The sequence below is a fragment of the Pseudophryne corroboree genome, unplaced genomic scaffold (genome assembly GCF_028390025.1).
Source record: "Pseudophryne corroboree isolate aPseCor3 unplaced genomic scaffold, aPseCor3.hap2 scaffold_719, whole genome shotgun sequence".
In the NCBI taxonomy this organism is placed as follows: Eukaryota; Metazoa; Chordata; class Amphibia; order Anura; family Myobatrachidae; genus Pseudophryne; species Pseudophryne corroboree.
Genome location: NW_026970301.1, coordinates 313,610 through 325,075, shown reverse-complemented (window position 1 = coordinate 325,075; position 11,466 = coordinate 313,610). Strand labels below are relative to the sequence as shown.

General features: G+C 44.6%; 10 non-coding genes across 10 annotated transcripts; 6 read left to right on the top strand and 4 right to left on the bottom strand.

The window, feature by feature from the left end:
• The first annotated feature begins 169 nt into the window (after window positions 1-169).
• LOC135039927 (U1 spliceosomal RNA) lies at window positions 170-333 on the top strand. The gene has a single exon (XR_010233898.1). It is a non-coding gene; the product is annotated as a U1 spliceosomal RNA (small nuclear RNA).
• Window positions 334-485: 152 nt separating this feature from the next.
• On the top strand, window positions 486-649 carry LOC135039918 (U1 spliceosomal RNA). The gene has a single exon (XR_010233890.1). It is a non-coding gene; the product is annotated as a U1 spliceosomal RNA (small nuclear RNA).
• Window positions 650-1,317: 668 nt separating this feature from the next.
• LOC135040007 (U1 spliceosomal RNA) lies at window positions 1,318-1,481 on the top strand. Its single transcript, XR_010233972.1, has one exon. It is a non-coding gene; the product is annotated as a U1 spliceosomal RNA (small nuclear RNA).
• A 152-nt stretch (window positions 1,482-1,633) lies between these two features.
• On the top strand, window positions 1,634-1,796 carry LOC135039932 (U1 spliceosomal RNA). Its single transcript, XR_010233902.1, has one exon. It is a non-coding gene; the product is annotated as a U1 spliceosomal RNA (small nuclear RNA).
• A 671-nt stretch (window positions 1,797-2,467) lies between these two features.
• LOC135039968 (U1 spliceosomal RNA) lies at window positions 2,468-2,631 on the top strand. The gene has a single exon (XR_010233934.1). It is a non-coding gene; the product is annotated as a U1 spliceosomal RNA (small nuclear RNA).
• Window positions 2,632-9,153: 6,522 nt separating this feature from the next.
• On the bottom strand, window positions 9,154-9,269 carry LOC135039961 (U5 spliceosomal RNA). The gene has a single exon (XR_010233927.1). It is a non-coding gene; the product is annotated as a U5 spliceosomal RNA (small nuclear RNA).
• A 275-nt stretch (window positions 9,270-9,544) lies between these two features.
• LOC135039938 (U5 spliceosomal RNA) lies at window positions 9,545-9,660 on the bottom strand. Its single transcript, XR_010233905.1, has one exon. It is a non-coding gene; the product is annotated as a U5 spliceosomal RNA (small nuclear RNA).
• A 286-nt stretch (window positions 9,661-9,946) lies between these two features.
• Window positions 9,947-10,062, bottom strand: LOC135039957 (U5 spliceosomal RNA). Its single transcript, XR_010233923.1, has one exon. It is a non-coding gene; the product is annotated as a U5 spliceosomal RNA (small nuclear RNA).
• Window positions 10,063-10,332: 270 nt separating this feature from the next.
• On the bottom strand, window positions 10,333-10,448 carry LOC135039944 (U5 spliceosomal RNA). The gene has a single exon (XR_010233911.1). It is a non-coding gene; the product is annotated as a U5 spliceosomal RNA (small nuclear RNA).
• Window positions 10,449-10,592: 144 nt separating this feature from the next.
• Window positions 10,593-10,755, top strand: LOC135039978 (U1 spliceosomal RNA). The gene has a single exon (XR_010233944.1). It is a non-coding gene; the product is annotated as a U1 spliceosomal RNA (small nuclear RNA).
• Window positions 10,756-11,466: the final 711 nt, after the last annotated feature.

Genomic DNA, 11,466 nt, shown 5'->3' with positions numbered 1-11,466 from the left:
TGCTTCAGTATTAGGCAGCCTTCTGCTCTCCCATGTTCATCTGAAAATATGTGTTCTCCCTGCAGTTGTTGTCCCCAGATGAGAGTTCTCTTGTGCTGCCTCAGTTGAATCTCCTTTACTTGACAGAGATGTGCCTGAGCAGCGGCCCTCCCCAGCCCTATCCCAAATCATACTTATTTTGCATAGGAGATACCATGGTCATGAAGATTGTTCTTCCAGGGTGAGGTTCATTCATTGCATTCTGGGTATGCTGACCCCTGTGATTTCCCCAAATGTGGGAAACTCGACTGCATTATTTGTGGTAGTGGGGGACTGTGTTTGTACTTTCCTCTGGTCAGCTCTGGTAAAAGTCAGATTTCTTTGTCTCAGATCTTCCTCTAGCCTTGTTCTTTTTTTGAGAGTTTCCTTGTGCTGCCTCAGTTGGATTTCCTTCACTTGACAGGGGGGTGCCCGAGCAGCGACCCTCCCCAGCTCTAGCCCAACTCCTACTTACCTGCCAGGTGAGATACTATGATCAGGAAGGTGCTTCTCCCAGGGCAAGGCTCACCCATTGCACTCTGGGTGTGCTGCTCCTACGATTTCCCCAAATGTGGGACACTTGACTACATAATTTGTGTTTCCTCTGGTCGGCTACTCGTATAATTCAGATCTCTTTGTCTCAGGTCTCTCTCCAGCCTAGTTTGCTGTCTGTTTCCACTTCTCTTTTCTTGAGCCCCTGCCCTTGCCCTTGTGCACTCTCCTGACTTCTCCTGTCTGCTTACTTTGTGCCTTCCAACGCACAATGCAAACTACAGGTAGTGCTGCAGGGCCAACACCCTTTTACTTGCCTTACAGAGCAGCTCTGGAGCTGTTACAGTGCCCAGCTGCTGCAAGAAATCAGCTTGAATGCTTCAGGGGCTGGGGCATAGCCAACATGAGCCCCACACCGACGGAGGGTGGAGGTGTTTAATGCGAACTAAGGGTCATCCAAGCGCCGCAAAAGGCCGCCATGCCCTGCATACCCCTTTTCTCTTTTCATATGCAGATGAGGGTTCCAGCCAACTTTGGCCCACTGCTTGGATGACATCACCGTATGCAAATCCGTCTTCTGCAGACCTTTTCCCAGGAATGCTTGTACTAGTTGTTGCATTTGGTTTGTTGTTTGGGGGTGCTTCAGTATTAGGCAGCCTTCTGCTCTCCCATGTTCATCTGAAAATATGTGTTCTCCCTGCAGTTGTTGTCCCCAGATGAGAGTTCCCTTGTGCTGCCTCAGTTGAATCTCCTTTACTTGACAGAGATGTGCCTGAGCAGCGGCCCTCCCCAGCCCTATCCCAAATCATACTTATTTTGCATAGGAGATACCATTGTCATGAAGATTGTTCTCCCAGGGTGAGGTTCATTCATTGCATTCTGGGTATGCTGACCCCTGTCATTTCCCCAAATGTGGGAAACTCGACTGCATTATTTGTGGTAGTGGGGGACTGTGTTTGTGCTTTCCTCTGGTCAGCTCTGGTAAAAGTCAGATTTCTTTGTCTCAGATCTTCCTCTAGCCTTGTTCTTTTTTCGAGAGTTTCCTTGTGCTGCCTCAGTTGGATCTCCTTCACTTGACAGGGGGGTGCCCGAACAGCGACCCTCCCCAGCTCTAGCCCAACTCCTACTTACCTGCCAGGTGAGATACTATGATCAGGAAGGTGCTTCTCCCAGGGCAAGGCTCACCCAATGCACTCTGGGTGTGCTGCTCCTACGATTTCCCCAAATGTGGGACACTTGATTACATAATTTGTGTTTCCTCTGGTCGGCTCTCGTATAATTCAGATCTCTTTGTCTCAGGTCTCTCTCCAGCCTAGTTTGCTGTCTGTTTCCACTTCTCTTTTCTTGAGCCGCTCCCTTCTATGCCCTTGTGCACTATCCTGACTTCTCCCGTCTGCTTACTTTGTGCCTTCCAACGCACAATGCAAACTACAGGTAGTGCTGCAGGGCCCACACCCTTTTACTTGCTTTACAGAGCAGCTCTGGAGCTGTTACAGTGCCCAGCTGCTGCAAGAAATCAGCTTGAATGCTTCAGGGGCTGGGGCATAGCCAACATGAGCCCCACACCGAAGGAAGGTGGAGGTGTTTAATGCAAACTAGGGGTCATCCAAGCGCCGCAAAAGGCCGCCATGCCCTGCACACCTCTTTTTTATTTTCATATGCAGACGAGGGTTGAAGCCAACTTTGACCCACTGCTTGGATGACATCACCATATGCAAATCCATCTGCTGCAGGCCTTCCCCCAGGAATGCTTGCACTAGTAGTTGCATTTGGTTTGTTGTTTGGGGGTGCTTCAGTGTTAGGCAGCCTTCTGCCCTCCCATGTTCATCTGAAAATATGTGTTCTCCCTGCAGTTGTTGTCCCCAGATGAGAGTTCCCTTGTGTTGCCTCAGTTGAATCTCCTTTACTTGACAGAGATGTGCCTGAGCAGCGGCCCTCCCCAGCCCTATCCCAAATCATACTTATTTTGCATAGGAGATACCATGGTCATGAAGATTGTTCTCCCAGGGTGAGGTTCATTCATTGCACTCTGGGTATGCTGACCCCTGTGATTTCCCCAAATGTGGGAAACTCGACTGCATTATTTGTGGTAGTGGGGGACTGCGTTTGTGCTTTCCTCTGGTCAGCTCTGGTAAAAGTCAGATTTCTTTGTCTCAGATCTTCCTCTAGCCTTGTTCTTCTTTCGAGAGTTCCCTTGTGCTGCCTCAGTTGGATCTCCTTCACTTGACAGGGGGTGCCCGAGCAGCAATCCTCCACAGCTCTAGCCCAACTCCTACTTACCTGCCAGGTGAGATACTATGATGTTCACTGTTAGGGCAATCAGGATGTGGAATTCCCTGCCAGGGAAGGTGGTAATGGCGGACTCTGTAATTGGATTTAAAAAAGGAATGGATACATTTCTGAATGAAAAAGCTATCCAAGGTTATAATACTTAAAATATCAACATGGTTAATCCGGGGGTAACATGAGTTATAGTAGCTAACTAGTCATAAAACATTATTCAGCAAGTATGTAGAATCATCACAACTTAAAACAGGTTGAACACGATGGGCAATTTGCCTCTATTCAACCTCAAAAACTATGTTACTATATGTTACTATATTACTATGTTACTGTAGTATACAGAACACCACAATGTAATGAGCAGTGATAGTGAGCACTGATGAGGATACTAGAACTGACACTGAGCAGCAAGATGCAGCACTGGACTATTAGTAATGTACTGTAGTATGCTGAGCACCACAATGCAGCACAAGACAATGAGCAGTGATACTGAGCACTGATGAGGATACTACTGAGAACTGACACTGAGCAGGAGAGACACACTACTAGTATTACTGAGCAGCAATAAGTAACCACTGATACTGAGCACTGATATTGAGATTTCCACTGAGAGAACATAGCCACGTCCTCTCCGCTCTCTCTTCAATGCTCGAGTAAAAATGGCGGCAACGCGCAGCTCTTTATATGGAATCCGAATCTCGAGAGAATCCGACAGCGGGATGATGACATTTTCCCTTGTTCAGGTTTTCCGAGTCAGGCGGGAACAACCGAGCCTGCCTCGGACCAGTGTAAACCACGTGGAGTTCGTCGGGAATTCGGTTCTCGGAGAACCGAACCCGCTCCTCTCTACCTTATACCCATCAATTTTTTTATTTTCAATCTAAGCCCCTGCAGTTTTCTGTAAGCATCTGCTTCGCTATGATGATCAACAAGTCACAAGGGCAATGCAGTGCGCGCAGATAAGCAGTGCAATGGTAAAAAGGAGGCATGGTTTCATAGGTAGGGGCGTGGCCTGGTGGCCTGAATCTACATTTTGTTGCTCCGGGTGTCCCGGGGGTTGGGGGCTGCACCCGGGGACTAGTATGTGTGCGGTGCTGGCTCCTGCACAGTGACAGGGCATGGCCACCCAGCATGACACCTCCATTCTTGACCATGCTGTAATTGCAGTCGCACTGCAGTTCAGCGTGATCATAATAAATGGTGTAGCCTCCTGCTGGTGCAGACTGTATGTGCGCGCAGGAAGCCGCCACCATTTTTGTGATCACAGCGGCTGAATGTGATGTCATACAGCCGCTGTGACCACGCCCCCTGTGTCTCCTCCGTTGCAGACCCCATTTTGAAGCCTTGCCCCCGCACCGCTCCATCCCTGACTTGGAAATGGAGTGTTGCTGACCCCCCTCTCCCCCCCCCGCCCCGATTGACAGGCAGAGGCGATCGCATTCTCTGCGGGGTGCCGCAGAAAATGCAGGCACATGCGTATGCTGTTAGCAATTTTTGCAGTTGGATCGCTTATTGTGATTGCATTCCAACCTGAATCAGGCCCTATTACCTATCACAATGCGCTGCGGGCAGTACAAAATTGGGTTAATATAGGAGTAAAACTCCCAGACCTGTGCTCCTTAACTGTACCTGGTGGCTAGTGGAGCGGCTGCCCAGTAATCAGTGTCCACGCCAGTGCGCACACGGTCCACCCCCTACGGCCACGCTCCCCTTCATCAGCGGCCTCGTGATCCGGAAGGGCGGTGTGTGTGTGACTGACCTTAGGAAGAAACTGGAGCCTCCGCTGCAGTGACCCAGCAACCAGGGCACGGGAGTATACAGCGCCGCTGGGAGTGATGAAGCTGCAGTAAAGATGTCTATTAGACCTAGCCTGCTGCAGCCCTTGTAGATTCTCATAAAACAAGTTCTTCTTTTCTTGTCAAAATTAATAGCTAAGAATAGGCTGCCTGAGGCAGGCCCCTGTTAAGTGGCCTGCTACTGAAGGCACCAACTACAAACTGAGCTCCCTGTTCATGGAAGCGGGGTTATAGAGGAGGATGCGCTGAGCATCTTGGGAACAGTCAAAAGCTTTGAGCCGGTTGGTGCCTCAGATCAAGATCCTACTCTACACCCCAATGTGAATCCTTGTGGAGTCCAGTGTACCCCACAGAAGAAATTAATGTGTCACACCCATTGGCAGCAACCTTAGAATAGCTGCTGACGGGCACAATTGAGAAAGGAAAGGGGGGGGGGGACATTTGAATCCAGCACATAGATGCAATTCAAATATGTAATTTGTACCTTCCTATTTTAAAATATAATGGATGAACCTCACCCTGTGAGAACAATCTTCATGATCAAGAGATCTCATATGCAAAATAAGTATGAGTTGGGATAGGGCTGGGGAGGGTGGCTGCTCGGGCAGCCCCTCCCCCGTCAAGTTAAGGAGATTCAACTGAGGACGCACAAGGGAACTCTCGTCTGGGGACAACAACTGCAGGGAGACCACATCTGTTCAGATGAACATGGGAGGGTGGAAGGCTGCCTAATATTGAAGCACCATCAAATATCAAACCATATGCAACAACTAGTACAAGCATTCCTGGGGGAAGGTCTGCAGAAGACGGATTTGCATACGGTGATGTCATCCAAGATGTGGGCCAAAGTTGGCTGGAACCCTCATCTGCATATGAAAAGAGAAAAGGGGCATGCAGGGCATGGCGGCCTTTTGCGGTGCTTGGATGACCCCTAGTTCGCATTAAACACCCCCACCCTCCTTTGGTGTGGGGCTCATGTTGGCCATGCCCCATCCCCTGAAGCATTCAAGCTGATTTCTTGCAGCAGCTGGGCACTGTAACAGCTCCAGAGCTGTTCTGTAAGGCAAGTAAAAGGGTGTGGGCCCTGCAGCACCACCTGTAGTTCGCATTGTGCGTTGGAAGGCACAAAGTAAGCAGACGGGAGGAGAAGTCAGGATAGTGCGCAAGGGCATCCTTTTCTCTTAGTCCGTAGAGGATGCTGGGGTCACATTAAGAACCATGGGGTATAGACGGGATCCGCAAGAGACATGGGCACTTTAAGACTTTCAAAGGGTGTGAACTGGCTCCTCCCTCTATGCCCCTCCTCCAGACTCCAGTTATAGGAACTGTGCCCAGGGAGACGGACATTTCGAGGAAAGGATTTATTGTTAAACTAAGGTGAGCATCTTACCAGCTCACACCTTAAGCATGCCGCAGAACGTGGCATTCAACAGAACACAAGCCAACGGCATGAACAATTGCAGCAAAAAGCTGACCAGAACCATAACATAACATGTGTATAACCACAAGTAATAACTGCAGACACAGTATGGACTGGGACGGGTGCCCAGCATCCTCTACGGACTAAGAGAAAAGGATTTACCGGTAGGTATTAAAATCCTATTTTCTCATACGACCTAGAGGATGCTGGGGTCACATTAAGAACCATGGGGTTATACCAAAGCTCTTGAACGGGTGGGAGAGTGCGTACGACTCTGCAGCACCGAATGACCCAACTTGAGGTTATCATCAGCCAAGGTATCAAACTTGTAAAACTTAGCAAAAGTGTTTACTAAATAGCTGCTCGGCAAAGTTGCAATGCCGAGACTCCCCGACCAGCTGCCCAGGATGAACCCACCTTTCTAGTAGAATGGGTCTTCACCTAATTCAGTAACGGCAATCCTGCCATGGAATGAGCATGCTGAATCTTACCACAGATCCAGCGCATAATGGTCTACATGGAAGCAGGACACCCAATCCTGTTGGGAGCATACAGGACAAACAGAGCCTCTGTTTTCCTAATCTGAACCGTTCTGGTGACATAAATTTTCAAAGTTCTGACCACAGCCAGAGACTTTGACTCAACGAAGGTGTCAGTGGCCAAAGGCACCATGTGGAAAGATGAACCACCTTCGGCAGAAATTGTTGACGTGTCCTCAATTCTGCTCTATCTTCATGAAAGATCAAATAAAGGCTCTTGTGATACTGCATGGTTTGTACTGTTTTCCATGTGCTCCCAGATCTTTCAAGCAAGTAGCATGGTCAAGAAAGTTCTGTTTGAAAAGAAACAACATTTACTGTCATTGTTATAGAATTTGGGAGAAAAAACAAGAAGAAATCTGCACTGTTGACGCACTGGACAGAATGAATGAATCATAAAATATAACCTTTATTAAGTATGTATTAAAATTGGATAAATATTAATATTATTATCCCAAACTGCAGTGAAACATAAAGGTTAAAATCACAGAACTAACATACATGTGCATAAGAAGAATAAAGAGATGTGAAAAAAAGGTTTAAAAAGCGTGTCCGTGTGTGATTATTTTTGAAGGCACAACCCTGGCGGGGTTGTTTATATAGATATATATGTTGCTAATAATCACTTTCTAGCGTAATGTTATTAAATAGCTGTTAGTATCTATGTCGTCAGGTACCACTGGGTCGTATCCTATATACTCCCTTCACTCAATAGGGGTTACCTCCCGGGAAGCCATCCCCATTGGCGAATTTGTGGGGGTGATTGAGTATAACCGGTAAGCTAACCTCCAATTTGTGGGGTGCTTAGGTAGATGGGGATCACTTATTTCTCTGTGTCCCCTAAGACTATATTCCTAAATTCAATACCACAGGGGGATAGCTTTCTATATCGGATAAGGAATCACTTGATAGGGAAATCTCTATGCATCATGGAAAGATCATATTTATTAATATCCAAACTAAAAAAATGATGAATAGCTTTAATTTAGCTGTTTAGATATAGTTAATTGGCGAGATATACCAACAGGTGCGGTTGCCTTAAGGAATATGGCAATTCCAATATAAATAGCAGCCCTCCTTCATATAATCAGCCAGATCTTATTAAATCTGGTCCAGATATAGCCGTTCAGATATACTTAATTGACAACATATATCAATCGGTGGGGTTGCCTTAAGGAATATAGCAATTCCAATTCTCATATAAATAGCAACCTTCCTTCATATATTCAGCCAGATCTTATTTAATCTGATCTAGGCGTAGGCAATAATGCTTTCCTTAGAGGTATAGCACCTCAATTCTTATTAGGAAGCAAAGTGTCTGTCATAATGGTTTATCCAATTCATCTAAGAAATAATATATTCCATGTGTCAGAGATTCATTACTCTCTATTTACACTGTTAAAGAGTTAATTCTTATTATGTTACAGTGTAATGAAATTATCATATAGGGAGATGTGGCAATTCCATGTGCTATATATATAATAACCCTTAGTGGTCCAGATTCCACAATGAGGGATTTTCTTATAAACCGCTGAAACACACAGCTGTTTGACTGACTTCCAAATATATCTATCTCACTTTGTAACAGTCTTATGATAGAGAAACTGTTACATATTCGGTCACTTAGTTATCTAAAGGTAAACAGACTCAGTGTGAGGGTAATATAATATATCAAATGCGCTGTCAATAATCGTGGTAACTGGTGTAATAATGTGGTATATTGAGTATGCTAGTAAGGCATATAACTGCTCTCCAGCCTTTAAGTGTTACCAATCAATTTGTTACACTGTAAAGGATTTATGGTGTCCTGTTAGGACATGCAGCTGCTAGGCTGACTCAAAGATTTATCCATTTGTAACAATGATGTAACAGTTATATACATGTTACTGGTATTACATAGAAATAGTATGACACAGGCCAGCAGTCCCATGTGTCTAGATTCCACAATAGGAGATTTTCTTTGTCTTATAAACTGCTGGAACACACAGCTGCTAGACTGACTTCAAATATATATATTACTTTGTAACAGTCTTATAGTAAAGAGACTGTTACACACTGTCATTTAGTTATCTCAAGGTTAGCAGATTCTGTGTGAGGATAGTGTTCTGTTAGAACATGCAGCTGCTAGGCTGACTCATAGAAAATGTATCCATTTGTAACAAATGACACATACAGCATTAAATTAATATCTATAGCAGCCCATGTGACATCTCTACTCTTATCATAATTGTCTGGTTATTGCCAATCTGGACAGCAGGAGTGATATATATTCACTAGTCCCAATATCCCATCATATAAATATACCCACACTGATATACTTTCTTATCAAGAGTTATTAGTAGCTATCTGTATGCACTTTAGACATTGTATCTGCTAAGTGACATCATATCTAGTGTATTCCTTTCTTATAGCTCAGCTTCTATTCCCTATTAGTGGAGACTAACAGCTAACATCATAATCATATATTTTTGTTTTATAACATTTCACATGAGTCAAATACACGCGGACACGCCGTGCCCTACACGTGTGTTTCACTGCATCTATGGCAACTTACATTAAAGCTAACAAGAAAGCACACTCGTTCTGTCTTTAAACTGATAAAAGAAACCCCAATAATATGGGGCATGCAAAAATTGAGATAAAACTCAGTTTTGCTCCTCTCCACGGAAATCTTTAATAAAAGGCGAAATATTTGTTAGTTCTGAAGAGAAACCAGAGCATGACCAAGATTCCACCTGTCGCCTGAGTGCCATGCCAGCAGTTCTCATTGAGCTCAAAGTGAGCACCCAATTTGAAAGAAAGATAGCAGATTTCTCACCAGGCTTCCCCTAGCTATAAACATGGTTTGTACTCTTTTCCATGTGTTCCCAGATCTTTCAAGCAATTAGTATAGTCAAGAAAGTTCTGTTTGAAAAGAAACAAACATTTACTGTCATTTCTATGCAAATGAGCTTACATTAAAGCACACTCGTTCTATCTTTAAACAGATAAAATAAAACCCCAATAAGATGGGGAATGCAAAATTTGAGATAAAACTCAGTTTTGCTCCTCTCCACGGAAATCTTTAGTAAAAGGCGAAAGATTTGTTCGTTCTGAAGAGAAACCAGAGCATGACCAAGATTCCACCTGTCGCCTGAGTGCCATGCCAGCAGTCCTCATTCAGCTCAAAGTGAGCACCCAATTTGAAAGAAAGAAAGCAGATTTCTCACCAGGCTTCCCCTTGCTATAAGCATGGTTTTTACTCTTTTCCATGTGCTCCCAGATCTTTCAAGCAAGTAGCATGGTCAAGAAAGTTCTGTTTGAAAAGAAACAGACATTTACTGTCATTGTTATACAAATAAACTTACATTAAAGCCAACAAGAAAGCACACTCATTCTGTCCTTAAACTGATAAAAGAAACCCCAATAATATGGGGCATGCAAAAATTGAGATAAAACTCAGTTTTGCTCCTCTCCACGGAAATCTTTAATAAATGGCGAAAGATTTGTTCATTCTGAAGAGAAACCAGAGCATGACCAAGATTCCACCTGTCGCCTGAGTGCCATGCCAGCAGTCCTCATTCAGATCAAAGTGAGCGCCCAATTTGAAAGAAAGCAGATTTCTCACCTGGCTTCTCCTTGCTATAAGCATGGTTTGTACTGTATTCCATGTGCTCCCAGATCTTTCAAGCAAGTAGCATGGTCAAGAAAGTTCTGTTTGAAAAGAAACAAACATTTACTGTAATTTCTATGCAAATGAGCTTTCATTAAAGCACACTCATTCTATCTTTAAACCGATAAAAGAAAATCCAAAAAGATGGGGCATGCAAAAATTGAGGTAAAACTCAGTTTTGCTCCTCTCCACGGAAATCTTTAGTAAAAGGCGAAAGATTTGTTCGTTCTGAAGAGAAGCCAGAGCATGACCAAGATTTTCATCTGAAAATATGTGTTCTCCCTGCAGTTGTTGTCCCCAGATGAGAGTTCCCTTGTGCTGCCTCAGTTGAATCTCCTTTACTTGACAGAGATGTGCCTGAGCAGCGGCCCTCCCCAGCCCTATCCCAAATCAAACTTATTTTGCATAGGAGATACCATGGTCATGAAGATTGTTCTCCCAGGGTGAGGTTCATTCATTGCATTCTGGGTATGCTGACCCCTGTGATTTCCCCAATGTGGGAAACTCGACTGCATTATTTGTGGTAGTGGGGGACTGTGTTTGTGCTTTCCTCTGGTCAGCTCTGGTAAAAGTCAGATTTCTTTGTCTCAGATCTTCCTCTAGCCTTGTTCTTCTTTCGAGAGTTCCCTTGTGCTGCCTCAGTTGGATCTCCTTCACTTGACAGGGGGTGCCCGAGCAGCAATCCTCCACAGCTCTAGCCCAACTCCTACTTATCTGCCAGGTGAGATACTATGATCTTCACTGTTAGGGCAATCAGGATGTGGAATTCCCTGCCAGGGAAGGTGGTAATGGCGGACTCTGTAATTGGATTTAAAAAAGGAATGGATACATTTCTGAATGAAAAAGCTATCTAAGGTTATAATACTTAAAATATCAACATGGTTAATCCGGGGGTAACATGAGTTATAGTAGCTAACTAGTCATAAAACATTATTCAGCAAGTATGTAGAATCATCACAACTTAAAACAGGTTGAACACGATGGGCAATTTGCCTCTATTCAACCTCAAAAACTATGTTACTATATGTTACTATATTACTATGTTACTGTAGTATACAGAAAACCAAAATGCAATGAACAGTGATAGTGAGCACTGATGAGGATACTAGAACTGACACTGAGCAGCAAGATGCAGCACTGGACTATTAGTAATGTACTGTAGTATGCTGAGCACCACAATGCAGCACAAGACAATGAGCAGTGATACTGAGCACTGATGAGGATACTACTGAGAACTGACACTGAGCAGGAGAGACACACTACTAG